This window comes from Callospermophilus lateralis, chromosome 4, assembly GCF_048772815.1.
Source record: "Callospermophilus lateralis isolate mCalLat2 chromosome 4, mCalLat2.hap1, whole genome shotgun sequence".
NCBI classification, from domain to species: domain Eukaryota; kingdom Metazoa; phylum Chordata; class Mammalia; order Rodentia; family Sciuridae; genus Callospermophilus; species Callospermophilus lateralis.
This window is the reverse complement of record NC_135308.1, coordinates 51643067-51650763: the sequence shown is the minus strand read 5'-3', so window position 1 is coordinate 51650763 and position 7697 is coordinate 51643067. Positions and strand designations below refer to the sequence as shown.

The window sequence follows — 7697 nt, the reverse complement described above, 5'->3', positions numbered from 1 at the left end:
CTCCATCTTACCAATACTTTTGTAATTGGACCCTTCTTAAAACAGAGAGAAAGGGAAAAGAAAGAAAGAAAAAAAGAAAGAAAGAAAGAGAAAAAGAGAGAGAGAGGGAAAGGAAAGAAGGAAGGGAGGGAGGAAGGGAGGATGGGAGGAAGGGAGGATGGGAGGGTAGGAAAAAAAAACCTTCTTAAAGCTGTTTAAATTTTTCTGATTTGACATGTTATTAGTTCCTTATAGGAATTTTGACTTGGATCCAAGATATTTTCTGATTTTCAAATCAAAAACCTCGAAGTCATCTTAATCTTCTTCTCTCATTCCTCTAATTTCACTAATTATCTCCTCTCTACCCTTCCTGACAGGTATACCACCCAAACATTTCTGGAAATAGGCATCTCCTTTCTAACACAGTGATTGTCTTATTAGTTGAGATCTTGATCATTGCTTGCTGGAGGTTTCCAACAGCTTTCTAAATGGTTGTCCTGCCTCTGCTTTCATTCCTCTTTTATCTGTCCTTTATGCTGCCAACAGGTTTCCAATGCTAAGAAGACAATCTCCAAACATTCCGGTATGGCAGTAGACACATCACATTGTGCACTTGATTGGCTTCCCAACGTCCTCTTTGATGTCTCCTTTTTTCCTGCTCTTAGCTGCTTCCTCTCAACTAATAACAGGCCATGGATGAGCTCTGCAGTCAGCCATTTGCAGTCAAATCATAGACAAATTCAGTAATGATCATGGCATGAGACAAACAGGAGTGGGGAGAAGAGTCAATAATTTAAATGAATTGTGTTTCTGGCTCCTGCCATGTTGGGTGGATTTTCCCAAGGTGTGGAGTGCTGAGAGACAGGAGCCAATCAGTTACTTCCCTAGTGTCAATGTGCACACACAGCCTACCATTCAAAGAGTAATGTGTTTTTTTGAACATGACTTCAAAACTCAAATATGTCAGCTGATATTTAGATGAAGAAACACAATCTTGTTTTCAACATTGGGAAGCAATATCTGTTGAATTGAATAAGAAATAGTAGCTGATTTCTGAAGAAATTGCCAAGGATGTATTGACTTTTGTGATTTTCCCCTTCCCTGATGACAAATGGCACCTGTGGCTTTGGATTGTCCCACACTTCTTTACACCAAAGTGCTCTGTACGTTTGCTCATCTACCTGGAACATTTTCCTCCTCTTTTATTACTAGATAAAGTCTACACTTAGAGTCTCTAAGACTCATTAAAAAACCAGGCATGTAATTCTTCCTTTCATCTCTGAAAGTTCTTGGTGTATCTTTCTATTACCATATACATATTATTGTTTTATAATTGGTAACTAGCCTATTTACCCATTGGACTGTTATCTCCTTGAGGGCAGAAGTTAGTGAACCTTTTTAATCACATTGGTTTCCTAAGGTTCCAACTATAGACTACACCAACTCTCTATAATTAGGTTCGTGGAACAGCTTAAATATTGTGATTATTACTGAACAGGTCTGCTTTCTCTACTTCATGAACTTAGACAGGCATGGATGCATCTGTGAGTCATTAGGCACTTTGTTCCATCCTGTGACAGGAGAGTTTTGTCATGACATCAAACCATTTTTACCTGTCAGAGAGGCTGGAGTGATTCACCTTTTGAGTTCTTCTCCTTCACAAATCCAATCAATACCATTAGATAGCTCCACTCATCTCTTGAGGTGGAACTTGATTAGAACTGTTTGTTATTGCTAAGTAAATCAGAGTTCTGGAAAATTCAGAGGGTTGAATTGAAGAGAGAATTCATGAAGAAAACATACAGGGGTATAGCAGGGCTACTGGCCTAATAAAAGGCCATGAGATATCCAGGAAAGAACAGTATCCTAAGAATTATGACATGTAAGTGAAAAGAACAAGAGAAGAAAGCTGTTAATGGAACCCAGCAAGAACTGTGACCATAGAAGTGTGAACCTATTCTTCAGGAGATGTGGCCATTGGTGGGAAAGGATCAGTAGGAATAGGAATACCTCAAATTTTCTCTCTTCCTCTTTTCTGATTCTCCTGCCTCCTAATGATTACACTCAATTGGAAGACAAAAACAGTGGATCTCTGGACCAGAACTCTACAGATATCAACTTGATGGGACTCAAGACTGAAAGAGAAGACTGGACAATAGATCTGAAAAGAAAACTACAGAATAATAGAGTATGATCACTAGAATATTCTGAATTACCAGTTATGCTCTGGATGGTAGACTGGAATTTTTAGGATCTGTCATGGTTCCAACTATGTTCTTCCCAAGTTCATTTATTAAAGCTCTAACCTTCTGAGTGATGGTATTTGTAGGTATGAGCTTGGAGAAGTAATTAATAAGCATGGGGACATAAGACATAATCCAATGGGATTGGTGTTTTGATAAAAGAAATAGAAAAGATTTCAATCCCCCTCCCTCACTCCCCCCCTCTCTCTCCATGCTCATGTGCTGCAATAAAGGACCCAGAAATACAGCGGCTATCTATAAGGTGGGAAGAGAGACCTCACCAGAAACCAATTATATTGGCACCTTAATCTCAGGCTTCCAGCTTTTAGAACCATGAGAAAATAAATTTCTGTTCCTGATGCCACATGTTATAGTTTGTAATGGTATTACAAGAAACTGAAAAGGATCCTTTGAAGGGGATTCCAAATTATTACAGAAGGATCATCTATATTTTCAACTGTACTAATAAATTTGACTTTGCAAAACTTGCTCTGATGAGTTTCCAAGGAAACCCAAATTCCCATAATATGGATTATGATATTAAATCCATAAATTTATCAACAGGTAAGATTTTTTTTCATTTTCAGTTACTGATGCTAATTTCTATTTTAAGTTATATTTTTTTCCAGGTAATCGTAGTTCAAGGGAAGTTTTTTATATAATGGGTTATATCATACCAATTTCATAACTTGCTTCTGAATACATTTTAGCCTCATTTTTAAAATTAAATGCCTATTCATCAAAGCTTATGGACAAACATATCTATGCAAATTTACACCCTAGAATACCAGAGTAAACAGGAGATATTATTCAAAGATAAATAAGTTCTATTCTTTTCATCATTTGTGTGGTCAGGTTGTAAAGGATATACTTTTCTCTTTGCTCTTCCTAATCCACTTCTTCCTTCCTCTTCAAGAATCTGATTCTCTTTTTCAGAATCTTTAGGGGACAGTCTGAAGAATTCTCCAATTCCTTTTTGCCACTTGGGAGTTGGACGTACACAAACTGGATTTCCTCCTGCATACTTACTTTCAGCTGTCCTTGATGAAAGCCATGTAGAATTAGTAGCAGAGCTGGAGGAACCAAGAACGTTTTGGGGGGCTGGAGAAGCCACCACTTTTCTGTAGATGCCTGGAACGCTGTCTGCTTTAGTTCCTACCATGTTCAAATGGGAAGAGATGAGAAAAACGCAGATTCCCAGCCAAAGAGGGTTTCAGAGGACATGGACCTCCTCTTGCACGTTTAAGAAATGTTTGTTTAGTTCATTTGTCATTTATTGAAAAATTTTCTATTTATTTAGTTCATTTGAACGCTTGTAAATTTATATATAATACACACATATATATGCATATATACTTTTATATATATGTATATAAAATTGGTACCACATTTTTGAGTAATTTTGATATTCTTGGTATCAATACTTTGTCAGAAGATTAGCTGCAGGTATTTTTTTCCTTATTCATTAGGCTATCTTCATACTGTTCTTTCCTTTTTTGTAGATTCCCTTCAATTTCAAGCCATACTATTGATTCCTGGCATTATTATTAATTATTATTATTGACATTATTATTATTTATTTGGTACTAGGGATTGAACCCAGGGGCATTTCACCACTGAGCCAAATCCATAGTGTTTTTTATTTATTTTTAATTATTTATTTATTTTGAGAGAGAGAAAGATGAGAGAGAGAGAGAGAAAGAGAGAGAATTTTAATATTTATTTTTTAGTTTTTGGCGGACACAATATCCTTGTTTGTATGTGGTGCTGAGGATTGAACCCGGGCGCACGCATGTCAGGCGGGCGCACGCATGTCAGGCGAACGCACTACTGCTTGAGCCACATCCCCAGCCTCTATCCATTTTTATTTTAAGACAGGGTTTCATTAAGTTGTTTAGGGCCTTGCTAAGTTGCAGAGAATGGTCTCAAACTTGTGATCCTCCTGCTTCAGCCTTCTGAGTCACTGGGATTACTCACCACTCTATCCCTCTACACAGGGATAGAAAATGTTGCAGTGAATTGATTGTTTGACAGTAAATGCACATTAGACACAGTGAATTAACTACCATTAGGACCACTGATAGATAAGTTCAGATCAATGGATTTATACTTTTTTAACTTTTTTAATACCAGCCCATTAAATTTTCTTTAAGCACATTGCCATAGACATTTTTTTTTTGATTAAAGAAAGCCAATCCAAAGAATTTCTAATTAATGGCTAATGCCTAATAAGCATATCATTTTACTATGTTTGCAGGACACTCATATGTGGAAGATTAATTTATACTTATCCTTTTCACACTCCTTACCATCGAGACAATGCTTCTGTGATTTATGCTTTTGTACGACAGAGTGTATGTATATCTGTGGACACTGACCCATTTGAAGTCAGAAGTGGTACTCATTGTGATACTGAGAGGGTAAATGACTTAACATAATTTTTAAATCTATATAGTCTTATTTATTGCTTTAATCAATATTTCATTGATTTTAAGTTTCCATTTGCTAATTAGTGCTAAGTAAACTAATTATTTGGAGAAGAAAAACAAAAAGGAGTTGTTATATATACCTTCATTGCCAAGGAGTAGAGAGAAGTCTCAATACATTAAATGTTTAAAACAAATTTTTGGCTTTGGAAGAGGTTTTGTGAAGGTATTTCTTTATAGGGAGTTGTACAGTGATTTAATGTTTAAAGGGTAATAATTTTCACAAGTATTATCTCATTTTTACTCTGGAAGCAAAATTAAATGCTACTTATGTTTTCTAAAATAACTTTGCTATTTTTTTGTTTTTTAAGAAAAAAGCATTATGTTTAGGTAAGAAAACTACAACTTAGCGAAGTTGAGATTTCTACAAGTAATTGGTTTAAGAATATATCTTTATTCCTCTGGCTATTATATTCTAAAATAATTAACTATGGATTTTTATTACATTCCATGAGAGTACTATATTTTAATTAAAATATCTATTATGTTATTAAATATTTAGTATTTTATAATAATAGTTCATATTTTATGGAAACTATACACATGCCGTAGTTATATTAATTTTATTTTCTTTCCATGAAAAATTTTGATACATGTAATAAGTACAAGGTTTTTGTTTTTTTTTTTACTGAAATATTATTATTTATTTTTTTTTAAATATTTTTTTTATTGGTTGTTCAAAACATTACAAAGCTCATGGCATATCATCTTCCATACATTTGATTCAAATGGGTTATCAGCTCCCATTTTTACCCCAAATACAAGTTGCAGAATCACATCGGTTACACATCCACATTTTTACATAATACCATATTAATGACTGTTGTATTCTGCTACCTTTCCTATCCCCTACTATCCCCCCTCCCCTTCCCTTTCCTATTCCCTCTCTACCCCATCTGCTGTGGTTTAATTCTCTCCCTTTTTTTTTCCCTTTCCCCTCACAAACTCTTATATGTAGTTTTATGTAACAATGAGGGTCTCCTTCCATTTCCATACAGTTTCTCTTCTCTCTCCCTCTCTCCCACCCCACTCGTCTCTGTTAAATGTTAATCTTTTCCTCATGCTCTTCTTCCCTGTTCTGATCTTGGTTGCTCTCTTTATATCAAAGGAGACATTTGGCATTTGTTTTTTAAGGATTGGCTAGCTTCACTTAGCATTATCTGCTCTAATGCCATCCATTTCCCTGCAAAATCCATGATTTTGTCATTTTTTAGTGCTGCGTAATACTCCATTGTGTATAGATGCCACAGTTTTTTAATCCATTCATCTATTGAAGGGCATCTAGGTTGATTCCAAAGTCTAGCTATTGTGAATTGTGCTGCTATGATCATTGAAGTGGCAGTATCCCTATAGTATGCTCTTTTGAGGTCCTCAGGGAATAGACCGAGAAGGGCAATAGCTGGGTCAAATGGTGGTTCCATTTACAGCTTTCCTAGGTATCTCCATACTGCTTTCCATATTGGCCGCACCATTTTGCAGTCCCACCAGCAATGTACAAGTGTACCCTTTTCCCCACATCCTCGCCAGCACTTATTGTTACTTGACTTCCTAATGGCTGCCAATCTTACTGGAGTGAGATGGTATCTTAGGGTGGTTTTGATTTGCATTTCTCTGACTGCTAGAGATGGTGAGCATTTTTTCATATACTTATTGATTGACTGTATGTCTTCCTCTGAGAAGTGTCTGTTCAGGTCCTTGGCCCATTTGTTGATAGGGTTGTTTGTTATCTTATTGTTTAATTTTTTAAGTTCTTTGTATATTCTGGATATTAGGGCTCTATCTGAAGTGTGAGGAGTAAAAATTTGTTCCCAGGATGTAGGATCCCTGTTTACCTCTCTTATTGTTTCTCTTGCTGAGAAAAAACTTTTTAGTTTCAGTAAGTCCCATTTGTTTATTCTTGTATTTAATTCTTGGGCTATGGGCGTCCTATTAAGGAATTTGGAGCCCGACCCCACAATATGTAGATCGGAGCCAACTTTTTCTTCTATCAGGTGCAGAGTCTCTGGTTTGATATCTAGCTCCTTGATCCATTTTGAATTAACTTTTGTGCATGGCGAGAGAAAGGGATTCAGCTTCATTTTGTTGCATATGGATTTCCAGTTTTCCCCACACCATTTGTTGAAGATGCTATCCTTTCTCCATTGCATGCTTTTAGCGCCTTTATCAAATATAAGAAAGTTGTAATTTTGAGGATTGGTCTCTGTGTCCTCTATTCTGTACCATTGGTCCACCTGCCTGTTTTGGTACCAGTACCATGCTGTTTTTGTTACTATTGCTCTGTAATATAGTTTGAAATCTGGTATCGCTATACCGCCTGATTCACACTTCCTGCTTAGAATAGCTTTTGCTATTCTGGGTCTTTTGTTTTTCCATATGAATTTCATGATAGCTTTATCTATTTCTACAAGAAATGCACTTGGGATTTTGATTGGCATTGCGTTGAACCTGTAGAGAACTTTGGGTAATATTGCCATTTTGATGATGTTAGTTCTGCCTATCCATGAACAGGGTACATTTTTCCATCTTCTAAGATCTTCTTCTATCTCTCTCTTTAGGGTTCTGTAGTTTTCTTTGTATAAATCTTTCACCTCTTTTGTTAGGTTGATCCCCAAGTATTTTATTTTTTTTTGAGGATATTGTGAATGGGGTAGTTTTCCTCATTTCCATTTCAGAAGTTTTGTTGTTGATGTACAGGAATGCCTTTGATTTATGCGTGTTGATTTTATATCCTGCCACTTTGCTGAATTCATTTATTAGTTCTAGTAGTTTCTTTGTAGACCCTTTTGGGTCTTCTAGGTATAGGATCATATCATCCGCAAATAGTGATATTTTAAGTTCTTCTTTTCCTATTTTTATGCCTTTAATTTCTTTTGTCTGTCTAATTGCTCTGGCTAGTATTTCAAGGACTAAATTAAATAGAAGTGGTGAGAGAGGGCATCCCTATCTAGTTCCAGATTTTAGAGGGAATGCCTTCAGTTTTTCTCCATTT

At 35.9% G+C, this 7697-nt stretch overlaps 1 pseudogene; it reads right to left on the bottom strand.

Annotated features, from left to right (window-relative positions):
* Positions 1 to 2994: 2994 nt before the first annotated feature.
* Positions 2995 to 3384, bottom strand: LOC143398244 (PCNA-associated factor pseudogene; annotated as a pseudogene).
* Between the last annotated feature and the right edge of the window lie 4313 nt (positions 3385 to 7697).